This window comes from Triticum aestivum, chromosome 2B (genome assembly GCF_018294505.1).
Source record: "Triticum aestivum cultivar Chinese Spring chromosome 2B, IWGSC CS RefSeq v2.1, whole genome shotgun sequence".
Classification (NCBI taxonomy): Eukaryota; Viridiplantae; Streptophyta; class Magnoliopsida; order Poales; family Poaceae; genus Triticum; species Triticum aestivum.
Genome location: NC_057798.1, coordinates 224,701,843 through 224,711,261, shown reverse-complemented (window position 1 = coordinate 224,711,261; position 9,419 = coordinate 224,701,843).

The window sequence follows — 9,419 nt, the reverse complement described above, 5'->3', positions numbered from 1 at the left end:
GTCGGCGACCTTATCCCCTCGTCTCGTCGCCGGCGAGGGGGGTTCGGTTGGGACGCGCCCCTGTTCCGACCCGGGTCGGGGGAACAGGGGAAGGGGACGCGGCGCGGGGGCTGGGCCGGCTGGGCCGGCCAGTCTGGCTGCGGGCCAGGGGGATTGGCGGTGGCCGTGCGGGTGGGTTGGGCTGGCTGGTCCAGGGGGCTTCCCCCCCCCTTTTTTTTGGTTTTCTTTTTTTTCCCTTTCTGTTTTATTTAGTTTTAGGGCATCTAGGCATTTTATAAAATAGTGTTTGCTTCACCATAATTACCAGTGCAATATTTGGCAACCCCGAACATTTTCGCTTTGACTTTTGAAAACTTAGGGTGTTTAACACTAATTCATATTTTGAATTAGCAATGATTTTGAACTACCACTTGGTTAGCAACAGTAACACTGGTGACATGGCATCATTATAAGAGTTTTACTGTAGCCTAAATATCCGGGCGTTACATGGGCCAACAAGGGCCATAGGGGGGAGAGAGAGAGGGGAGCCCACAAGGGGTGGCGCCCCCCCATGGGCTTTCCGAATTGGACAAGGGGAAGGGGGAGCGAACCCCCTTTCCTTTCCCCCTCTCCCTTCCTTCCCTCTTTCCACCTCCATGAGAAGGAAAAAAGGGGGCGAATCCTACTAGGAGTGGAGTCCGTAGGACTCCTCCCCCCTTGGCGCGCCCCCTTGGTGGCCGGCTTCCTCCTTCCCTCCTTTATATACGGGGGCAGGGGGCACCCCAAAGCATATCAATTGTTCTCTTAGCCGTGTGCGATGCCCCCCTCCACAGTTTACTCCTCCAGTCATAGCGTCATAGTGCTTAAGCGAAGCCCTGCACGGATCACATCTCCATCACCGTCACCACACCGTCGTGCTGACGAAACTCTCCCTCGACCCTCTGCTGGATCAAGAGTTTGAGGGATGTCCTAGATCAAGAGTTCGAGGGATGTCATCGAGCTGAACGTGTGCTGAACACGGAGGTGCCGTACGTTTAGTACTTGATCGGTTGGATCGTGAAGACATTCGACTACATCAACCGCGTTAAACTAATGCTTCCGCTTTCGTTCTATGAGGGGACGTGGACACACTCTCCCCTTCTTGTTGCTATGCATCTCCTAGATAGATCTTGCATGATTGTAGGATTTTTTTGAAATTGCATGCTACGTTCCCCAACAGGTTCTTCCAACCGACTGCAAGGGTGGCCAACTTGTGTTTATGCTCCATTGAGAGCCTCTCCTAGATCGCTCTAGAGCTCGCGATCATGGCGAACGTGGTGCACGGAGGAGGAACTGGATTGGATATGGTGCGGTGTGGATCAAGCCGGGTGTGTCCATGTATAAATAGCAGGCACTGATACGTCTCCGTCGTATCTATAATTTTTGATTGTTCCATGCCAATATTATTCAACTTTCATATACTTTTGGCAACTTTTTATACCATTTTTAGGACTAACATATTGATCCAGTGCCCAGTGCCAGTTCCTGTTTGTTGCATGTTTTATGTTTCGCAGAAACCCAATATCAAACAGAGTCCAAACGGGATAAAAACGGACGGAGAATTATTTTGGAATATTTATGATTTTTGGGAAGTAAAATCAACGCAAGACGGTGCCCGAGGGGGCCACGAGACAGGGGGGCGCGCCCCAGGGAGGCAGGCGCGCCCTGGACCCTCCTGGGCACCCTGTAAGGCGATTGACGCTCTTCTTTTGCCGCAAGAAAGCTAATTTTATGTGAAAAATCTGGGCGAAAGATTCACCCCAATCGGAGTTATGGATCTCTAGATATAAAAGAAAAGGTGAAAGGGCAGAATCTGAGAACGCAGAAACAGAGAGAGACAGAGAGATAGATCCAATCTTGGAGGGGCTCTCGCCCCTCCCAAGCCATGGGAGCCAAGGACCAGAGGGGAAACCCTTCTCCCATCTTGGGAGGAGGTCAAGGAAGAAGAAGAAGAAGGGGGCCTCTCTCCCCCTTGCTTCCGGTGGCGCCGGAGCGCTGCCGGGGGCCATCATCATTACCGCGATCCTCACCAACACCGCCGTCATCTTCACCAACATCTCCATCACCTTCCCCCTTCTATATTCAGCGGTCCACTCTCCCGCAACCCGCTGTACCCTCTACTTGAACATGGTGTTTTATGCTTCATATTATTATCCAATGATGTGTTGCCATGCTATGATGTCTGGGTAGATTTTCGTTTTCCTACCGGTGATTGATGAATTGCTATGATTGGTTTGAGTTGCATGTTTTATTATTGGTGCTGTCCTATTGTGCCCTCTGTGTCGCGTAAGCATGAGGGATTCCCGCTGTAGGGTTTGCAATATGTTCATGATTTGCTTATGGTGGGTGGCGTGAGTGACAGAAGCACAGACCCGAGTAAGTAGGTTGTTTGCGTATGGGATAAAGGGGACTTGATACTTTAATGTTATGGTTGGGTTTTACCTTAATGTTCTTAAGTAGTTGCAGATGCTTGCTAGAGTTCCAATCATAAGTGCATATGATCCAAGAAGAGAAAGTATGTTAGCTTATGCCTCTCCCTCAAATAGAATTGCAATAGTGATTACCGATATAGTAACATAGTCAATTGCTTAGGGGCAATTTCGCAACTCCTACCACCACTTTTCCACACTCGCTATATTTACTTTATTGCATATTTATCTAAACAGCCCCTAGTTTATATTTACGTGTTCTTTATTATCTTGCAAACCTATCCTATCACACCTACAAAGTACTTCTAGTTTCATACTTGTTCTAGGTAAAGCGAACACTAAGCATGCGTAGAGTCGTATCAGTGGCAGATAGGATTTGAGAGAATATTTGTTCTACCTTTAGCTCCTCGTTGGGTTCGACACCCTTACTTATTGAAAGAGGCTACAATTATCCCCTACACTTGTGGTTTATCAAGCACCAGTCAGGACACGTGGTGGGTTGTGTCAATGCGGGCACCAGACTTGGTTATTCGGCCGCCACACCTACTTAATGCCGACAGGCGGACGAACGAGGTAGCCGATATGAATGTGGTAGATAGCCGCCCGTCCCATCCAGTCACGTCTCTTCGATATTGAACATGCACGGAGACTAGGAAACGGGTGTGGGCGGTGCTCTTGACTGGTGCGCCGCTTCAATGCCGGCTCAAGTGATCGGTCGCGTCCGCTCTAGACCGACACGAATGCGAAGCTCTAGGTCAGCATGAATGCGGCGCAGAGAGTGGAGGTGCATTGGCGCGGAAGAGGGCACAGGCACGGGAGATGATTTTGGGTGGGGTCGGGGGGTCGAACGTTTACGTGACGGTGGTCTGAATGCCCGCAAAGTTTCCCTAGTTTGCTTCCAGTTTACGGGAAAATGGATGTGCGGACTGCTCCGCGGATAGATGGGGTACTACGTTGGATGGCAAAGTGTGTCACGGCAGCTCGATCCAGACGTTCGCCGGCTATTTGAAGGTCTGCATTGGAGATGCCCTTGCTAGCGCAGCCCGAACATCTTTTGCTCTTCAACATCGTGAATTAAACGTCCGTGGACCGGTTCGTACGTCTAAATTCCCGCAAACCGAAAGGAATCGGTAGGAGTTTTACGGACACTCGAATGTCCACCAAATATGCGTCTGTATGAATGGTTCCATCTAAAACCCTTGTTGCGCGTTTCAGAACCAAGGTCGTGCATCCATGCCACTCATCAGTGCGGCTCAAAGCGGGTGCTACCGAAATGCGCCAACCTAATTCATGATGATCAAACCAATGTGATGGGATGGCTGACCAATGTCATTTCAATGCGAATGCAGCATCCAAGAAGCCTACTTTGACCGTTGAGCCCGCATTGAAGCAGTATCGCTCAACCTACACCGGCTATATCAGCAGGCCGGTGTCACGAGCAAACCCCATCTCGTCTGCATCTACACTCCCGCGCCTCTACCTCTCCTCTCCACTCATCTCCTCTCATCTGATGGGCAAGTCTGTAGCAGGTACTATGTGTGGCTACAATCTAGCAAGAGGTGGTGATTTTCGATGAGGAGGAGGAGGAGCAACAGTAGCCACCCCTCCTCGTTGAGGCCGTTGATACATCTCCAATGTATCTATAATTTTTGACTATTTCATGTTATTATTTTATCAATCCTATATGCTTTATATGCAATTTTATATTATTTTTGGGAACTAATCTATTAACTCAGTGCCCAGTGCCAATTGTTGTTTTGCCTATTTTATTGTTTCGCATAAAAACAGTACCAAACGAAGTCCAAACACGATGAAACTTTACGGTGATTTTTTTCTTGACCAGAAGGGACCCTGGAAGCTTTGAGAGGAGGCCAGAAGATGTACAAGAGAGCCACAAGCACACATGGTGCACCCCCAGGTGGGGGCACGCCACCTGAGTTGTGGGCCCCGTGTACCTCCGTTTGACCTAATTCCACTTCTATAAATTCCCATAAATCACAAACCACTAGGGAAAGACCCAAAAATTATTCCGCCATCGTAAGCTTGTGTTCTTCCGCGATCCCATATGGAGGCCTTTTTCGGTACTCTGCCGGAGGAGAAATCAATCACGGAAGGCTTCCTACATCAACCTTGTTGCACCTCCGATGATGTGTGAGTAGTTTACCACAGATTAGCTGGATGGCTTCTTCTCTCTCTTTGATATTCAATACTATGTTCTCCTCGGAGTTCTATCCAATGTAACCTTCTTTTGCGGTGTGTTTGTTGGGATCTGATGAATTGTGGGTTTATGATTGGATTGTTCATTGAAAGTAATTGATTCTTTTTTAAACTTTATTATGTATGAGTGTTATAGCTTGTCTCCAACCTATCTATAATTTTTGATTGTTTCATGCTATTATATTATAAGTCTTGGATACTTGTTATACAATTTTATATCATTTTGGGGGACTACCTATTAACCTAGTGCCTAGTGCGAGTTGTTGTTTTCTGCTTGTTTTTGGTTTTCCAGGAAATCTGTACCAAACAGAGTCCAAACACTATGAAACTTTTTGAAGATTTTTTCTGGGAAAAAAGAGACCCTAAAAGCTTGGGGAGGAGATCAGACAAGAAGCGAGGAGACAACAAGGCAACAGGGTGTGCCCAAGGGGGTAGGGCGCGCCCTGATGCCTTATGGGTCCCACGTGGCTCTACCTAATTCCACTTCTATAAATTCTCAAATATGGGGAAACCCCCAGAGAGAGACCCTAAACAATATTTTACCACTGCCGCAAGCTTCTGTTCTTCCATGATCCCATCTGGAGGCCTTTTTTGGTACTCCGTCGGAGGGGAAATCGATCATGGAGGGCTTCTACATCAACCTTGCTGCCCTTCCGATGATGTGTGAGTAGTTCACCACACACCGATGGGTCCGTAGCTAGTAGCTAGATGGCTTCTTCTCTCTCTTTGATCTTCAGTACAATGTTCTCCATGATCTCCATGGAGTTCTATCCGATGTAATCTTCTTTTATCGTGTGTTAGTTGGGATTCAATAAATTGTGGGTTCATGATCAGATTATTCATAGAAAGTAAGTGGGTCTTTTCTGAACTTTATTATGCATGATTATTATAGCTTTATATTTCTTTCTGATCTACCCGTTTGGTTTGGCCAATTAGATTGATTTATCTTCAGTGGGAGATGTACTTTGTAATGGGCTCAATCTTGCAGTGTCCTCACCCAGTGACAATAGGGGTAACGAGGCACATATTTGTATTGTTGCCATTAAGGGTAAAACGATGGGGTTTAATCATATTGCTTGGTTTATTCTATCTCCATCATGTCATCTTGCTTAAAGAGTTACTCTGTTTTTCATGAACTTAATACCATAGATGCATGCATGAGTTGGTCGATTGGTGGAGTAATAGTAGTATGTAGGCAAGAGCCAGTCTACTTGTCTTGAATGTGATGCCTATATACATGATCATTGCCATGAATAATGTCATAACTATGCACTTCTCTATCAATTGCCCAACAATAATTTGTCCACCCACCGTATGCTATGTTTCAAGAGAGAAGCCTCTACTGAAAACTATGGCTCCAGGTCTACTCTAGGAAATAGTCCTAGGAGCCGTAGATTTCACTAAAGGCTTCTCTCGAGAAAATAGCATACGGTGGGTAAGCAAATTACTGTTGGGCAATTGACAGAAGAGCAAATAATTATGACGATATCCAAGGCAATGATCATGTATATAGGCATCACATCCAAGATTAGTAAACAGACTCCTGCCTGCATCTATTACTATTATTCCACACATCAACCGCTATCCAGCATGCATCTAGTGTATTAAGTTCATGGAAACTGGAGTAATGCAATAAGAACGATGACATGATGTAGACAAGATCTATTCATGTAGGAATAAACCCCATCTTTTTATCCTTAATGGCAACGATACATGTGTGTCATGTGTCCTTCTATCACTGAGATTGAGCACCACAAGATCAAACCCATCACAAAGCACCTCTTCCCATTGCAAGAAAAATCCATCTAGTTGGCCAAACCAAACCAAAGTTTCGGAGGAGAAATACGTAACAATCATGCATAAAAGAGCTCGGCAAAGGCTCGAATAATATTTATGGATAGATCTGACCATAAACTCACAATTCAACGGATCCCAACAAACAAACCACAAAAAGTCATTACATCAAATAGATCTCCAAGAACATCAAGGAGAACATTGTATTGAAGATCAAAAAGAGAGAACAAGCCATCTAGCTACTACCTACGGACCCGTAGGTCTATGGTAAACTAATCACGCTTCATCGGAGGGGAAAGGGTGATGATGAAGAACCCCACCGTGATTGTTGATCCCTCTGGCAGAGTGTCGACGAAGGCCTCTAGATTGGATCTCGTGGTTCTGGAACATGCGGCGGCTGGAATTGTGTTTCGTTGACTCCCCTAGTGTTTTTGGGATTTTAGAGTATTTATAGAGGCAGAGGTCAGTGGACGGGGTGCCTGTGGGCCCCACTACCTTCCAGGGCGCGCTCGGGGGCCCTGGCGCACCCTAGTGCCTAATGGGCCCTACAAGGCCCCTCTAGTGCACTTCTTGGGCCTCCTAGGTGTCTTCTGGACGGAAAAAATTCTCCAAAAAGTTTCATGGCATTTGTACTTCGTTTGGTATTAATTTTTGGCAAAGTAAAAAACTAGCTAAAAACAACAACTGGCACTGGGCACTATGTCAATAGGTTAGTCCCAAAAAATGATATAAAGTTGCTAGTAAATGAATACAAAACATCCAAGAATGATAATATAACAGCATGGAACAATATAAAATTATAGATACGTTGGAGATGTACGAATGACCCACAAGTATAGGGGATCAATCATAGTCCTTTCAATAAGTAAGAGTGTCGAACCCAACGAGGAGCAGAAGGAAATGACAAGTGGTTTTCAACAAGGTATTTTCTGCAAGCACTGAGATTATCGGTAACAGATATCTTGATAGCAAGATAATTAGTAACAAGTGAAAAGTGGGAATAGTAATAGAGGTGCAGCAAGGTAGCCCAATCCTTTTTATAGCAAAGGACGGGCCAAAACTTTCTTTTATAGCAAGCAATGTGTTCCTTAGGACACATGGGAATTCATCTAGTCACGTTCATCATGTTTGTTTGATTCATGTTCGCTACTTTGATAATTTGATATGTGGGTGGACCGGTGCTTGGGTGCTATTCTTATTACGTTGTCTTCCTTGTCCAATGTCAACTAATTGATATAGAATATTTGATGGGGGCTCACAATCATAAAAGATGTGCAAGATAGTATATTTATATGTGAGACCTCTATTCCTTCATTACTGTTTTCATGGATTGCACCAATGACCAATGCTATGTTTGTCAACATCTAGCAAATTTTATGAACTATACTTCTTCTGTGTGAAGTCATTACTCTCGGATTAGCATATGATCTTTTCATTCTTCTATTATTTATTTTTCATTGCTACGATTGAAACAAGAAAGCAAAGCAAAACTCAAACTACTCTTTATTATATAACTCGCACACGATTACATAGATAGATAGATCACTAAACAAGCACCCAAAAATAGATCAAACTAAAACTTTATTTCTCTAAATCATGAAATAACTAAGGATCAAACTAAGATAGATAATGATGATAAAAGTGGTGGTGATACGATACGGGGGCACCTCCCCCAAGCCTGGCACAATCCAAGGGTGGTGCCTATACCCGTGTACTCAAGTCTCCTTCTTTGGTGATGGTGGTGGTGATGAAGTAGGCTTGTCCTTCATCCTTCGTCTGAGAATATAAACTTCCTCCTTTAGCTTGCTGACCACTTGCTCGAGCTCTAATACCCTTTTCATATAATACATTTTTGTTTTCCTATAGAAGGCAAAATGGGATAAATTGAAACTTAGATTCATTTACTGTGTTTGGGAGGCTCAACTTCTTGGATTCCACATGCATATCTCCTGGTTGAGGAAGAGGGGCTTCATCTTCTTCTGAACTCGTGTCACCCGTTCCCTTCGAATCAACATCTCGCTCTTCCTCCATGGACCAACCATAAGGATCCACATCTCTATAGATCCTTGGGTTTGCAATATAGTGGGAAACATAGCTCTCTTCGTTCAAATCTTGGGACGACATATTGTCAAATCTGCTAAGGAAAACAACACGAAACAAGAATAGAGAAGAATCTTGCGATACGATGGTCAAAACATCAGAAGTATATAATGAATTTTTTCATGCAGGACAATCAATATGGAAGAAAAACGGAGTCGGGAAAGTCCACGAGGGCACCACAAGCCTGGGAGGCGCGCCCAGGGGGTAGGGTGCACCACTGGACTTGTCACTCCCTCATGCACTTTTCATACTGTTTCTTATTTTCCTAATTTTTAAATATTTCGAAACAAACAAAAAGTATTTTAATAGAACTTTTGGAGTCAGTTTGCTTACCGTACCACATACCTACTCCTTTTCAGGATTCTGGAGTGTTCCCGAAGGTTGCCTCTATGTTCTCTTTCGGTGTCATAGTTTGAATAATGTTGGTTTCAACATTAATGGGTGTACTTGAGATATAGTGTTTAATTCTTTTCCCATTAACAACCCTCGGACTAGTGCCTTCAGCATTGTTTATCTTGATAGCTCCAGAGCGATAAACTTCTTCGATGATATATGGTCCTTCCCATTTAGAGAGAAGCTTTCCTGCAAAGAATGTTAAATGAGAGTTGTATAATAAAACTTGATCGCCTACCTTGAATTCCCATTTTAAATTCTTTTATCATGCCATCTTTTAACTTTTTCTTTAAATAACCTAGCATTTTCATAAGCTTGTGTCCTCCATTCATCTAGAGAACTAATATCAAATAACCTCTTTTCACCGGCAAGTTTGAAGTCATAATTAAGTTCTTTAATTGCCCAATAAGCTTTATATTCTAACTCAAGAGGTAAATGACATGCTTGTCCATAGACCATTTTATATGG